Genomic DNA, 14,994 nt, shown 5'->3' on the forward strand with positions numbered 1-14,994 from the left:
TCTGTGCATTATGATGTACATAAAAACTTGTGCTCTGCAAACCACGACAAAACAGAACAAGTCATTGCGACTACTGAAAACTGCACGAACGTTTTTGGTTGCCTGATAGTTTTTTTTTATTTAATTCAAAATAACTTGCACTTTTAACAGAAGAATATTCATAATGAACAGATAACAAATTATTTTCTCCTGTTATTATTTATTGACTTCTTGGACTGGTTCAACAAAGGAAATGTTCTACAAAGAATGATGCAACACCAATAATCACTTTGTGGAACTCCTAGTGACTTACTGGAACATATTGTTAAAAATGGGGGTGATCCTGGTCAAGTACTTTTTGTAGAGAGTAGTATTTTGCATAATAAACCCTGTTTAAATTCTGTGTGTGTGTATGTATGTGTCAGCTGCACCATTTTGTTTAAGTAATGTGTGTGAAATGTTTATATATTTAATTTTTTAAACCTTTGTATTCATATATATATATTTCCTATGTTACCCACACCCATGAAAACCAGGTTAGGTTCATGCTACAAGTGTCATTTAAGTATTATTCATTCTTTTCCAGTATATTCATCTACCTTGAAAACAATTTTAGTTTTTTTCCGAACATATTAAAATCTCATATATTACATTCACTTATCTTTATCTCTAAAGCAAGACAAGAGAATGCAAAACAAAGTTTGTTTAATAAATGTTAAAGTGTACATATATAATAACTGATATTTAAAAAATTGTAAGAGATACTCTCTCACACTCAACAATTTAAATTTAATTTCAAGAATGAAAAAAGAAAAAAACTAATAAAAAACAAAGGAAATGAATTCCTTTATTAACCCTCTTTAGGATAAAACAACTATAGCTTTTTAATACAATCAGTTCCAATAAGGAATCTTCTCACTGTCTCAAAGTTAAGACTGTGCGAATAAATAATCTTATCCTGTGTATAGTTTCATTATAAATAATTCTCAGAAAATTACCCTATATCAGAAAGTTAAATATGAAGAGAGAATACTTAGAGTAAACTGTTTGCTTTGCAGTTCTCTAAGCAAATATTCATTATATGCATTATTTCTTTATCTGAATAATACAGTTTTCTTCTTGTCTTCAGTATTCTGTAATATACACACTACACAAAGAACATTGTTTAAAAAAAAAACTTTCTGCTTAAAATAAAATGTTCTGTCCTCAGTTTTATGCATTGGCAAGAACTGACAGGAACAGAAAAAAACATCAAAGCTAGTACTGGAATTTTCCCTTTCCAAACTTGAGCTCTCTTTATTCCAACAGAAACAGTATCAAGGCCTTCTGGATATTTTATCTTCTGGTTGTTGTCCACCATTTGAAAGAAATAAGTGCTTTCAGATAACTCCATAGGTCTTTAAATATCTTTCTAAAATCCTTTCTCTTTTCAAAATGCCACACATACCCACATTATCAAATTTTCTTTTCTTCATTGTCCCAACTCCTCCAAAATCTGCACCTGCAGCAACCTTCAAACTGCTGGTATTGGTCGAAATGTAGTGCAGTACTTAAACCATGATTGTTGACAGCTGTATGCATCGTCTTCGTCACCATTACAAAATGTTGCTGAAATTTAATGAAGCTTTTTAATAAACTAAAGTTAGAAACTATTTCAATAACAGTAACATTTTATAAATGAATTACATATCATTGATTCCTTATTCTCTTCGTGGAAACAAAAGCAATTGAATTTAATTATAACACTAAATTAAATTTCTTGGAGTATTAAAAGAAACTATTATGTTACAATTAATGGGGGTGGGGGAAGCATGTACATTTAGTTAACCCAATTTCTTTCCATTTGATTAAGACATAAGTTGCCTAATTTAAAAAAAAAAAAAAAACATTGTGGTATAGTGTATCTGAATGAAGTTATCAGATGCTCCACATGCCCATGCTGTAGGGTGGATGCTAGCTAAGTATAATATAGTGTGATGATGAAGAAGAGGTGTTAATTCAGGAGCATGTCACACATTTACACATCTTCTGAGTGCAACTAGTGAGATCCCATCAGGACCAGACACCTTTTTGCTATTCTTCTGACGTCTTTCTGGCAGAGAGGGCTACAGTAGATGTAACGCATAGTTTCAGGTAAAGGAGGAGGTGATTTGCTTTTATCATCTATGTTGGAGTTGGATTGAAGAAAGAGGTAGATGCACACATGTACAAAATTATGTTCACCATTTTGAAAGGGACAACTTCCATTGGCACAGGTGGCTTTTACATTTACCCCTCTTAAAGCCTAACTTAGCCTTTTTAATGATGGTTTTGTAAGTATTGCTTTAGCATAGGAGTTTTTGCCTAAAGCTGCTTACAATAAGCTGTTTTCTTTTCTTGGACCTCCCTGGCATACTTTTTGGAAAACTCCATTGTAGACTAATAAGGAATGAATGCCTCCATTCCAGTGTGGATAATTTCTTTAACAAAATCACCAGAATCTGGATCTGGTGAAGCATATCTGTTCTTCTATCAGCAGGCCACAGGTTCGAATCCTGCCATGCATGGATATATCTTGATTGTCTTTATCTGATAGATGAATTTCATTGCCTAGTATGACACCTCCCAACTTATTGGAGGACTGAAGTCACATTAAGCATTTCGAGTTTGGTATAGAACAATATTTCAGACGAGTTAAAAATAATAAAAAAATATGGAACAAATAAAAAGTAATAACAATAGAAAAAAATAATGCACTAGGCTTACAACCTTTTGTGAGTGTAAGACACAAAAGATTGGGCAGAAGGAATTATGCAAGATGTTTGGACAGTTAAGGTGGGCTGTGATTGTCATGAAAATTAGAGATTTAGTCAAAAACAAGAATCAGGTTTGGATGTCTGAAGTGATAATGCGCATAATTTTCTTTTGGTATTTATACTACAAATGTTGATGAATGTAGAAGAATTCTTTTAAAAAAAACTTATTGAGTTTTTAAATGGGTGCAAATTTTTTGAGGGATGTTTGTTATTTAATTTAACTGGAAATGCTGCTGTACGGGGATGGGCTGAAAAGTTCTCGGCAACACTAATGGCTTTTTTTTTTCTCTTCCAGTTGGTACATCTGTCATAAGCATCCATGTGAAATTGCAAGTCATTCTATCAAGTAGTTTGTTTTATACGGTTGTCTGAAGCAAAAGTGTTGTTTGTATCCCTTGAAATGGATAAAATTGAGTATCATAGTTATAAAATTCTTTGTAAAAGAAGGTTTAACTCCAAAAGAAATTCATTGGAAGTTCATAAAAGTTTATAGGCACTCTTCTCCTTCATTTTCGACAATTAAGAAATGGGCTGCCGAGTTTCAATGCGGCCATACCAGCCTTGAAGATGATCCACGTGATGGACGTCTGAAAAGTGTAACAACGCCAGAAATCATTGATCAAGTGCACGATATGGTATTGGATGACCTGCGAGTCAAAGTGCATGAAACTGCTGAGACTATGGGCATTTCAAAAGAACATGTAGGATATATTTTGCATGAAGAATTGCAAATGAAAATGCTTTATACAAGATGGGTGCCGCACTTGCTCACAGCAGATCAAAAATGCACTTGCATAAAAATCTCTGAACAGTGCTTGGAGCATTTTAAGAAAGTCCATAACTTTCTACTTTAAATGCAATTCAGGATACAATTCTAATGCATTACTGAAAGTATGAATGCTATGTATACTGTTAATTGATCTGTGTGTGAAAAGTGAGGCTACTGTGTGAAAAAAATTGAGTAACTTTTCTGTTTTATACTAGCTCTACTGATTCAGTAAACACACACTACTCCTTGTAATAAAATGAATTTGCTGGCAGATGTCATAATCCCATCATCAAATTCCTGGCATCTACCTTCAGGGGATATACAGGATATTATGATGGTGCTACATGAACGTTACATGATTGCTACCTCCAGTAAACAACTTTCCTCCAAATTAATCAGTTATCTGTGAAGACTCCAATGTTATCAGATCTTATATTTCTGTCTTCTAAGACACATTTTACTGTATATCAATCCACCTGTATCTTAGTCTTCCTCTGGATCTTTTTCCTGCCAGCTTGTCAAAGAATACTGTTTTGCTAACCTTTTCTCTCCCATTCTGTTTAAGTGAGACCAGGCACCTTCTCATATGCCTTTTCCAGGTCAACAAAACTTAAGTACAAATCTTTATTATATTCTCAAGATTTCTCAACTATTTGTCATAAAGTGCAAATTTGATCCTGACAACCTGGCAGAATCCAGCTTCTACACATCTGAGATGAGCTCTGCTAACAATGGGAAGTGTTTTCCTCGTATCTTCATTTTTAATATGATACTGCCATTGATGCCATCTGTGGTATCCAGTCTTCAATCAAGTGTTATTTCTAACCCAGTTCTCAGATCCATAAGTTAAAATGGGTTTGAAGACTCTTATATATAGCTAATTTAGTGTTTTTGACTCATTTCTTTCTTATTCGGTATAAATTTATTCAGCTGACTTCCTACTATACTAGCTTTACTAATTCTGTTGTCTATTTCCAAATTTAATTTACCATTTTTCACTAAAAATTGTATCTAAGTAGCTGAAATGTTTTACTTGTAAGATCAACATTCAGAAAACTGTTGATGCTTTCAATGTTTTTCTGCCAATTTTTGTTGTATCTTTATTGCTGATTTTCGTACCAAATTTATTACAGCAGTTATTCAGTTTACTCATGGAACTCAGCAGACTTGTACTGGATTTATTCAGAAGTATAACATCATCTGCATAAAGTAAAGTGTACCACCTTCAGTTCTAACTGCTGACTTATAGCTCAAATACAGAGTATGTATTGCTTGATATAATGTCCCATTTTCACCAATAGAACTGTATAGTGTTTTGAATAGCTTTCCTCTTGGCACCTTTTTATGTCTTTTCCAGATCTACAAATCTTAAAAATAAATACTTGTTATATTCCCAAGATTTTCCAACTATTTGTTTTAATGTGAAAATTTGATCCTGATAGCCTCAATTTGACCTGAATCCAGCTTGTTCTTCACCATGCTTTCCTTTAACAATCTTTCTTAGCTGTTTCTCAAGTATACTTGCATAAATCTTACCAGGAACACTCAGTAGGGAAGTAGTTCTCTAATTCTCACATTCAGTTTTATTTCCCCTTTTTATAGATGGGTACTACAAGAGCTCTACTCCAATCATCTGGAATTCGATCATCTGTCCAGGCCTTCTGAATAATGCAGTGCAGCCACTGTAAAACTTTTATACCTCCATACTTGAGCATTTCTGGTTGAATATCATCTACTCCAGCTGCTTTTCCACATTTCAGGTTTTTGATGGCTTTTTCTACCTCAAGTATTGATATGTATTCTTGATTGCATGCTTGTTAAGTGTTTTCTACCACCATGCTGTCATAATCCCATGTCTTAATTTAGTTGCTAAACACAGATGGATATATTTCTAACTTAATTTACTTTGCAAAATGAATATTAAGAGCCGAGTTGTCATGGAAACTAACACAAAAAGACTGCTCTTCTGTTAGGAATGCATCTCCATCTAATGCTTGTAACAGTTTGCTGCTGAAAACTAGTGTTCCCTATAGAACTGTATACAGTTTTGTTTGGAGTTGTACTGTGATTTGCAGGTAATTTTGTGTACAGAATTTCTTACTAAATAAAGTCTTATGGCATGGTTTTACTGAGTACTGTATATATTATAAAATGAGAAATGGTTACTTATCACAGAAATGTTTTTAGGTACCAGATTAAGCTCTATACATATAGATAAAATCTGAAAGTTTGTTGTGGTCTATGAATGTTGGAAGGGTCCACATTGTTATAAGTGGATAGGAGAAGACCATATACCAGATTTGATGATCATGGCTGTTTTTTTAGTTGTCTTTAAGAATTTGCTTCAACATAGTGGTAGAGGGGATAAACTTTTACAGTGTTAGGTTATAAGAGGAAGGTATATACTGAATTTGATAGTCATAGTTCTTTTTCTGAAAATAGCTCTTACAGTATAAGAATTTTAAAAGAAGGTAGGAAAAAAAAGGAAAACTTGAAGAAAAGCAAAGTCAAAAATTATAATGAAGAATATTAGCAAATTTATTTCCTAAACACAGATAGTGTACTTATTTGTTATTAGACGTGACTAAAAATTCTGTACATGAGAGTCCTCTAATAAAATTTAGAGGAGCAATACTCTATGTCAGAAGTTATTACTCAGGTGAATGGCTTTTGTTGTGGGATAAAAAAAAATTTAGTTTGCATTTATAAGTTAACTGAGGAAGAAACATACATTCTATCTGATAATAATTACTCATGTGTTGGTTAAAATTATCGGGTTTTATATTGCATTACGAGAGAAAATGGAAAATTGAGGCTTTATGATAGATTATGTGTGTGAGAGAGACACCCTTCATTGTTGCATTTAATCTAAAAGTGACATTAATTCACTTTGAAAGGTGAACATGTTGACTAGAGACATTGATAAGAAGTAAATATACAGAAAATAGTGCCATAAAAAGACAAACCTTTTATTCTTTGTGCTATGTCACTTGTTCTTAACTGCAGTGAAAAGGACATAAGGAATCAGAGATACTATATATTTTCTGTGTGTGTGAGAGAGAGAGAGAGAGAGAGAGACCACATAACACTTAATTCTAGTATACTTGACAATGGGCATAGTGTTTATATGGCTATCTCTGATTCTTTGTCCATTTTACCAATTAGGATTGCATATTTAATGGGTAAAATTTTCATATGCCATGAATTTGTTTCAAGTGACAGAATGTGCATTATCACTCCTGATAATGTGCCAAAAATGGTCCCACTACATGGGCGAAAAAAAATAATAGAATGTGTGCCATAGGAGGAATAGATGTGCCCTCAGACCTATTAACAGATGTGATGAATGCTTCCATTCACCTACATAAAAGATAAAGCAGTTAATGTGCCTAGAGGGGGAGCTCACTTTGATAATATTTTGGATATTTTTCTGGGGGGGGGGGGGAATGAACAATGATCTTGGGCAACCAACATATGATATGCATCCCCCCCCAGATCATCTGACTGGCTGAGAATTTGACTATTGACACCAGACAGTCAGGGTTGAATTTTATCCCTGATCATCTTTGAACTGGCGTTGTCTGCCATTGTTGCTCTGCATTAAGATTAAACAGGCTAAAATTTTTCTCATCAGAAAAAAATTACTCTTTTCCACTGATCAGGGGTTCACTTGACATGTTCTTTGCACCAATTTAACTGACCCTCATTAATCTAGTAATATAACTAATCTCATATTTTTGGTTAACAAGGGCTTCTTTTTAGGGTGCTTGGCTATCAGTCCCTGATGAATGAGTCTTCTCCTGACAGTTACAGAGCTTGCTACAACTCCCATTTGTTCTTCCCAGTCCTGTTTCAGTTCTCCGGACAGCACATAGCGATTTTTGAGGCAGAGTCATTTTAAAACTCGATCTTGGCATTGTGGCTTTCTTCCTTTCAGTAGATGCAGTTTCCTTCACTTTCAATAGCAGCTGCATCATAGTCAATTGACTACAGGACACTCCTTTTAGCTTTTCGTGAGAGGAGTAGCCCTTCTCTATTCAAAGCTTGAATCATAGTGATCTCAGCACAAAAATGCGAAAACTGGCTCTTGCTGTGTATAGTATAAAAAATTCTGATGCAATAGCAGCAACTATTACATTATACAGAAACCTCTGGGAATGATAGATAATGCAATACAAAGAAATGTCTGATGATAAATCATTGAAAATGACCATTTAACTATTAAAAACTACATTTATTTATTTATTTGTACAGTCAAATACAGCAAAATAGGGCTATTTATTTTATTTTAGTGGTTGGTTAGAATATTTCAGATTCTTATCCATAGTGTTGCACTGACTTTAAAATCAGCATGTTGTGGATTTCAAAGCTTTAGTATATAAAAAAAAAATCAAACTGTTTACTGTAAATATAAATATTTACAATAAATTCAATTTTATATGTTAAGTAATTCTCTTTGTCTTAATGAGACTTGACAGTCATTTTTCTCTAGAATTACAATTAATAATTTTTATTAATTATAATAACCTACAGTTCTTCAAGAAATACATCCCAGATTTCTAATTAACCTCTTCCCAAGTGAGATATTCAAAACTATATTTTTCTGCTATAATGTGAAGTAAATAACTATATACAATATGTGTTATAAATTAGATACCATTATTAGCTATTAATTTACTCTCAGTATTAATTGCAAACAAACAGTTCTGTATTAAATGACCAAGAGAGTTCTCTTCCTAAAATTGAGCCATAGCACTTCACATCTTGCCTTCTTCAATAAGATGTAAAATGCAAATGTCAAATTTTGTAGTGAGTTTTATAAATAGCATCAGGTACCCGTGAAAGAACATAAGATGTACAAAATTAGCTCAATCACTCGTGCTGCCTTTATTTTATTACTTTTAATTTTATCAAATTTATATTGCTTTGACATTTTGTATATTTTTCATGTGTATGAAATGCAGATCTTGCATAAAGCTTCATAATTTCTTACTCAACCTTTTTAGCTTACATATTTGAAGAAAAAAAAATTAACAATTAAAGCAAGGAGTTGGTTTGATATAAAATTCTTTCCATTTTATTTGAAAAAAAAATGGCATGGGTAGACATGAGAAATAATGTCATTTACACAGCACTATCGAATGCATCTAATTCTGCATGCTTAACAGTCCATGCATATGTGATTCAATTCATCTCTCACAGATGAATCATCCATCATATGCATGATGTTTAGATGGATTTAAAAAGTAAATCTGAACTGCCACCAAAATAATGAAATAAATTACTTTAAACTGCACAATTGAATCATTTCTCTGGACATGTAATTAACTCCATCTTTTACTAATTTAATGTGCCAAATATAGAAATTCTCTTAATTATTGGTTACTTTATATTCTGAGTCCAGTAGATTTCTTTTCTCTCTACAAGTTTTTGGTTTCAATCTAAAGGACATAATTCATTGCATGAAATATGTTAAACACATAAATGCAAGTCTTAGGTTTAATCTAAAGTCTTAGGTTTACTTTGCTGTTTATACTTAGAAGGGTTAAATTTAAGTTGGTATATGTTGTCACAGTGCATATATACCTTCCAAATGAAGCAAATGACAAAAACTGGAAAAATTGAAGAAAAAATATTGACTGTGAATAGTATTCAGAAGTTAGGCACCAAAGAGCTTTCTTTCATTATGCTTGGCAAGAAATTTTCTTGATTTAATCTTTTATCCGAACATGAGCAAACAAAAGTGTGCACATGAAGTATCTTCACCATTGGATTACTTGTACCTAGAGGCAGTTGGCTTCACATCATATTGTCATATGTTAGAGGAAGTGCTACTACACTACCCAGATTATATTTAAGATATGTATGACACTTAGATGCAATACCAACAACTTCCATATATAAGTTGCCTGGTCAGAAGATACTTTATGCTTGGGTAAAGGATTAAAACAAGAATACAATTTCTTGTAGTATAATTTCCTTTTTGACCTGGCAAAAAACTTTCAGTAGGCCTAACATTTGTTGCAAATTTTTTTTTCTCTCTCTCACCTCATCTAATGCATTTTGGATTCCAAACTCTTATTATCATTGTTATTTGTTATAATTCTGTTGTGTTTATAATATGTTTCATGGTGTAAACCACACACCAAGAGAGAGAACAATAATTTATTTCACTTATTATTTCACTAGTTTACTACACAGTATTTTCAAACCACAAATTATAACTGTGACACAGGCACTATACTAAATTATTAGAAACAGTTCAATTTATAATTGACACTGAACTAATGTCCTAATATGTAGTCCAGGTAACCTTAAAGTCAATTTGGAGAAGTTGGGCTATCTGGTCTCAGAATGACTGTCTCCAGATCTTTGGAAAATTGGGAAAGCACTTCATAGCAGATGCTCATTCTAAAAATAGTATTTTGGACCTATAGTAACGTCTGTGTAAAACTGATGTCTTCCATTTAAACAGCACAAAAGGAACTTTATATACTCCAAGAGGATGAAGTTGATCTTTGGAGAACTGATGAAGGTACCTAGCTGAATGAATGTTTAAAAGTGGTATAGAGATCATATTTGTAGAGAATTTTAGCTATCTTTTCTGATATATCCTTAATATATGGGATTGTAATGGTTTTGCTGTGATCCTGTGTGTAGGGATGGGGATGCATGTAGTATTTTATCCATTTTACATAGATTGTAGCTGTTGGCTAAGAAGGAGAAAAAGGCCCTGTGCTCAGCTTTAAGGGCTGTATCTTTTGAGGTTGCCATGCAGTTTGGATCGGTTGTGTCTAATTTCCATCACAGAAACATGATCAGGCACCTTGCTTTTGATATTGGTCTCCTTGGAAATACTTTTCTGCTTCAAATGAAACTATACAGGAATTTTTATGAGACATTTCATATTTTGGTAGTAGCATAGTGTTGAGCCAGTGAAAGCCATAATCAAAAGCACTAATACAAATTGAATATATAGACTGCTAGGCATTGCTCATCTTCTGAGTGGTATAATCATCATGCTGAACGGTTGTTGTCATAGTAATGAAGTATTTAATGAACCTTTCATAGTCGGCAATGATATCCTTTGATTGTAATGTCCTGGTGCTTAATGGTCAAAGCTATATAACTGAGAGAGGAGGCCTCCACATAGCCTTTAAAAGAATGTGGAGAACGACCAGGGCTTTTGACCTAATGTCCAATCCTCACCTTCTTGTGGTGCACCCTGTTAGGTATCTACCTGGATACTAAACAAATGAGGATGGGCTGGTAATTTGGGATTTAGCCGACCAAATTGTATTCTTATTGGCTTAAACCAAAATATAAAATGATGATACAACATGACAGCATTTCATGCCAGCTGGTGCGTCACCCAGTTAAACAAGGCCCCCATTGTTTTCACCAGAGAACATGGGGAAACAGCGAAAAGTCAGCTATTGGAACAAACCCTAAAACCCATCCAACTCAGCATCACCAGAGTTCAAGATCAGTACTGTCAACATAAGAAGCCTGAATGGCAATGAAAGAGGAGTTAGCTAAGGAATAGGATAAGTATCAGATCGACATAATAGGATAGGAGTGACTGAAACAAAAAAGGCAAAAACTGGTGATATCTTTCTGAGCAATAAATACAAAATGTTATATACAGGAAATGACAATCAAGGAAAAGAAGGTATAGCCATAGTATTCAATACAAAATAGAGGCTAATCTTCTTGAGTGGAAGGCAGTGTCAAGTAGAGTCATGTAGGCAAATATGAGAATGGGGAACTGGACAGTGAGACTTATTTGTGCCAATGGTTCCACAGAATGACCAGGTCAGAAGCCCTGGTCTTTCTCCAAATTCTTTTAAAGGCTATGTGGGGGGCTACTCTCAGTTGTATAAGCACCAGGTCATTGCAATCAAAGGATATCATCGGCATTGATTATTAAAGGTTCATTAAATACTTCATTACTACGACAACAACCCTAACAAACGTTCAGCATGATGATTTTACCACTCAGAAGATGATGTTCCTATGGTCCGACTGAAATTCCTCTTCTAAGGTTCTACCTTAGTAGAGGAATTTTTTGAAGCTTTAGAGAAAGCAGCTGACACAATTAAAAAGGAAAAGTTGATCCTTGTTGGGGATCTAAATACAAGAGTAGGAAATGATTGTCAGGCAAAAAATATTTGGAGAAAAGAGCAAAGCTAATAATAATGACAAATACCTGTTAGATTTCTGCTCAGGACATTGGTTATTACTAACAATGTTTCAATATAAAGGTGGTATAAGTTCTCATCACTTGCCTTAGAATCTCCCATAATGCCAAGCACATCTCCTTGCAGACATGTATAATGCTATGCATTAAAGGAAGGGCCACTACCCAGACCGGTTTTGACCTTTATTGAGGTCTCATCAATGAGAGCCAGACCTAGAGATGGTGATACTAAGCTGGAATTAAAGGAGAAGTCATATTTACCTATACCAGTTGCCAAAAGACGTCACACCTTATTATTAAAATTCTCTGGATTAGAGTTGATGGATTATCTCTATAAGACCTCAAAGGTTGAAACTGGGTTTGGTTAGGCTCTTTCCTTCACATAAGAAGGCACATCTCCTGTTGGGCATTATACATGTTGAACCAGAGATGTGCTTTGCATTATGGGAGATACTAAGGCCTTACACTTGGATAAAGAATTAAACCAAGTATATAATAGGTAACATGTCAGAAAGTTTTAAAGCGAATTAAAGTTGAACAGCTCTCAGATGTGAACTGTAGATTAAAATACACAAGCATTATTCAAGAAAAAATGTAAGCATTTGAGAACATGAACCAAACCTTGGAGATTCGGTGGCAGGCCCTGAAGAAAACTGATTGATTCAGCCAGAGAGGATGTGCTGAGATTGTCTGTAAGCATGGAAAAATCATTGTCTCGTGGTGAACAGAGGAAGCTAAAGAGGCAGTGAAAGAAAAGAAGAAAGCATATCAAAAGTTCCTTGCAAATAAGTCAGCATGTGCTCTTAGAGAATACAGAGACAAATGTAAGAAAGGTAAACAAAAGTCATTGGAAGACTTTGCTAAGAACATAGAAAATAAATATCAAGGAGTTGGCAAGATATTCTGGAGGTTGTTGAAGAAGCTTAGAAATGGGGAAAAGAGTGCTGTAAAAGGAATTAGGGATGATAAACGTGATGTGAAAACTGGAGAAAAAGATATCTTTGAAGTATGGAGTAATTACTTCGAAAAATTGCTAAATGAAACAAGCAGTGATGACAGCACAGGAAAGAGGGATGAATTCCTGATGATTGGAATAGAGCTCTCATAGTACCGATATATAAAAAGGGAAATAAAACTGATTGTCAGAATTACAGAAGTATTTCTCTACTGAGTGTTCCTGGTAAGATATGTGCAAGCATACTTGAGAAACGGTTGAGAAGCATTGTGGAAGAGAACCTTCATGAAGAACAAGCTGGATTCAGGCCACATAGAGGCTGTTAGGATCAGATCTTCACTTTACGACAAATAGTTGAGAAATCATGGGAATGTAACGAAGATCTGTATTTAAGTTTTGTAGATCTGGAAAAGACATATGACAAGGTGCAGAGAGAGAAACTATTCAATACGCTACAGTTATATGGTGTCAATGGGGCATTATATCAAGCAATACTTAGTCTTTATTTGAGTTGTAAGTCAGCAGTTAGAATTGAAGGAAGTACAGGAAGATGGTTTAATGTTAAATCTAGTGTCAGACAAGGATCTACATTATCTCCTTTGTTATTCATTATCTATATGGATCACATTATAAAGGAAAGTGGTATTAAACCTGATATCAAAATTGGAGATGTTAATGTCAGCTCTTTGCTTTATGCAGACGATGTTATACTTCTAAATAAATCTGCTACAAGTCTGCAAGATTCCCTGGCTAAATTGAATAACTGTTGTAATATATATGGTATGAAGGTCAGCAATAACAAGACAGAAATAATGAAAATAGGCAGAATCATTGAAAATGTCAACTGCATTGTGAATGGAGAACCTGTGGAACAAGTAAACATTTCAGCTACTTAGGCACGATTTTTACTGAAGATGGTAAATTAAATATAGAAATAGACAACAGAATCAACAATGCTGGTATGGTAGGAAGTCAACTGAATAAATTTATATGTATTAACAGAGAAATTAGTCAAAACACTAAATTAGCTGTATACAAGACAGTGTTCAAACCAGTTTTAACTTATAGATCTGAGAGCTGGGTCAGAAGTAAAAGACTTGACCAAAGACTAGATACTGCAGATATGAGAGTCCTGAGAAAGATTATGGGTACAAACAGATGGAAGCAATGGCAATTACCTATTAAAAACGAGGATATTAGGAAAGAACTTGACATTGTCAGCATCCAGGAATGTGTTAGCAGAGCTAATCTCAGGAAAGATTTACCTTGTTCTATGCCAGGTTGGCAGGAAAAAGACCCAGAGGAACACTGAGATATAGGTGGATTGATACTATAAAAAGTGCCTAGAAGATAGAAATATAAGATCTGATATTCTCAGAGTCTTGACAGGTAACAGCCTGATTTGGAGGAAAATTGTGGACAGTAAGTTAGTAATGATGGAAATTTTTCATGTATTACTATCATATCCTGTACACCCTTTGAGGATATATATCAGGAATTTGATGATGATTGTGATGACCTGGGTTTGACTTCCTTCTACTAAGCAAAGGGCTTTTCAGACTGAAAGTGAGCTAATAACAGCCTTATGTGAAGGAAAGAAAGGATTTTGCAGAACAGTTATAGCAGAGTGTGAATGGGGTCGTCTTATCATCCCATTTATTGTATATAAAGCCAAGCTACTTGTCCATGACATAGGTCATTGGATTTATCAGATTAAGGTGATGTAAAAGAATCAGCTTCATTTGCAATTGTTTTTTTCAGGGTTACGAAGTCATCTGATGCAATATACTTAACCTCAGATCGTTTTCACATGTCCAAGCAAATGTCCATTTAAAAATGCCAAGAATTCTGATTGATTAACATCATTTCACGTCTTCTGGAGTTTTTCTAGCAGAAAAAGCTTAAGAAATTTTATTACTATTCAAATCCTTGTAGCATACAACTTGCAGCAAATGTGTAATTTTTTAGATAATGGGGAGGGGACTCAGATTTGTACACATGCATATAAATGGGTATTATATCAGTTGTGATATGGATATCATCTAAAATTAACTGCTTACTTGAACAATATGCCCTATCGTTTTTGTAGTTTTCTTCCTTCCCTGTATACTTTTGAGGCAAATGCCTACTGGTTTGTGTGATATTATACAGTGCAAAGTATAGGCCCAAGCATATAATTTGTAAGAAAACCAAACCTTAAAAGTGCTATCATCCAGTGAAGAGGCTACATATCACATTTTTTTTCACACATTCATGCTTATGTTGCACTAGTATAGCATGAAACATTTCCTGGCAT

At 34.1% G+C, this 14,994-nt stretch overlaps 1 protein-coding gene across 3 annotated transcripts in view; it reads left to right on the forward strand.

The window, feature by feature from the left end:
* The window catches only part of LOC150095463 (intracellular hyaluronan-binding protein 4-like), a 127,610-nt gene that overhangs the window by 82,486 nt on the left and 30,130 nt on the right, over positions 1-14,994 (forward strand). The window lies entirely within an intron of this gene.

The sequence above is a fragment of the Typopeltis vanoorti genome, chromosome 20 (assembly GCF_054136105.1).
Source record: "Typopeltis vanoorti isolate ZY-2024b chromosome 20, IOZ_Tvanoo_1.0, whole genome shotgun sequence".
NCBI lineage: Eukaryota > Metazoa > Arthropoda > Arachnida > Uropygi > Thelyphonidae > Typopeltis > Typopeltis vanoorti.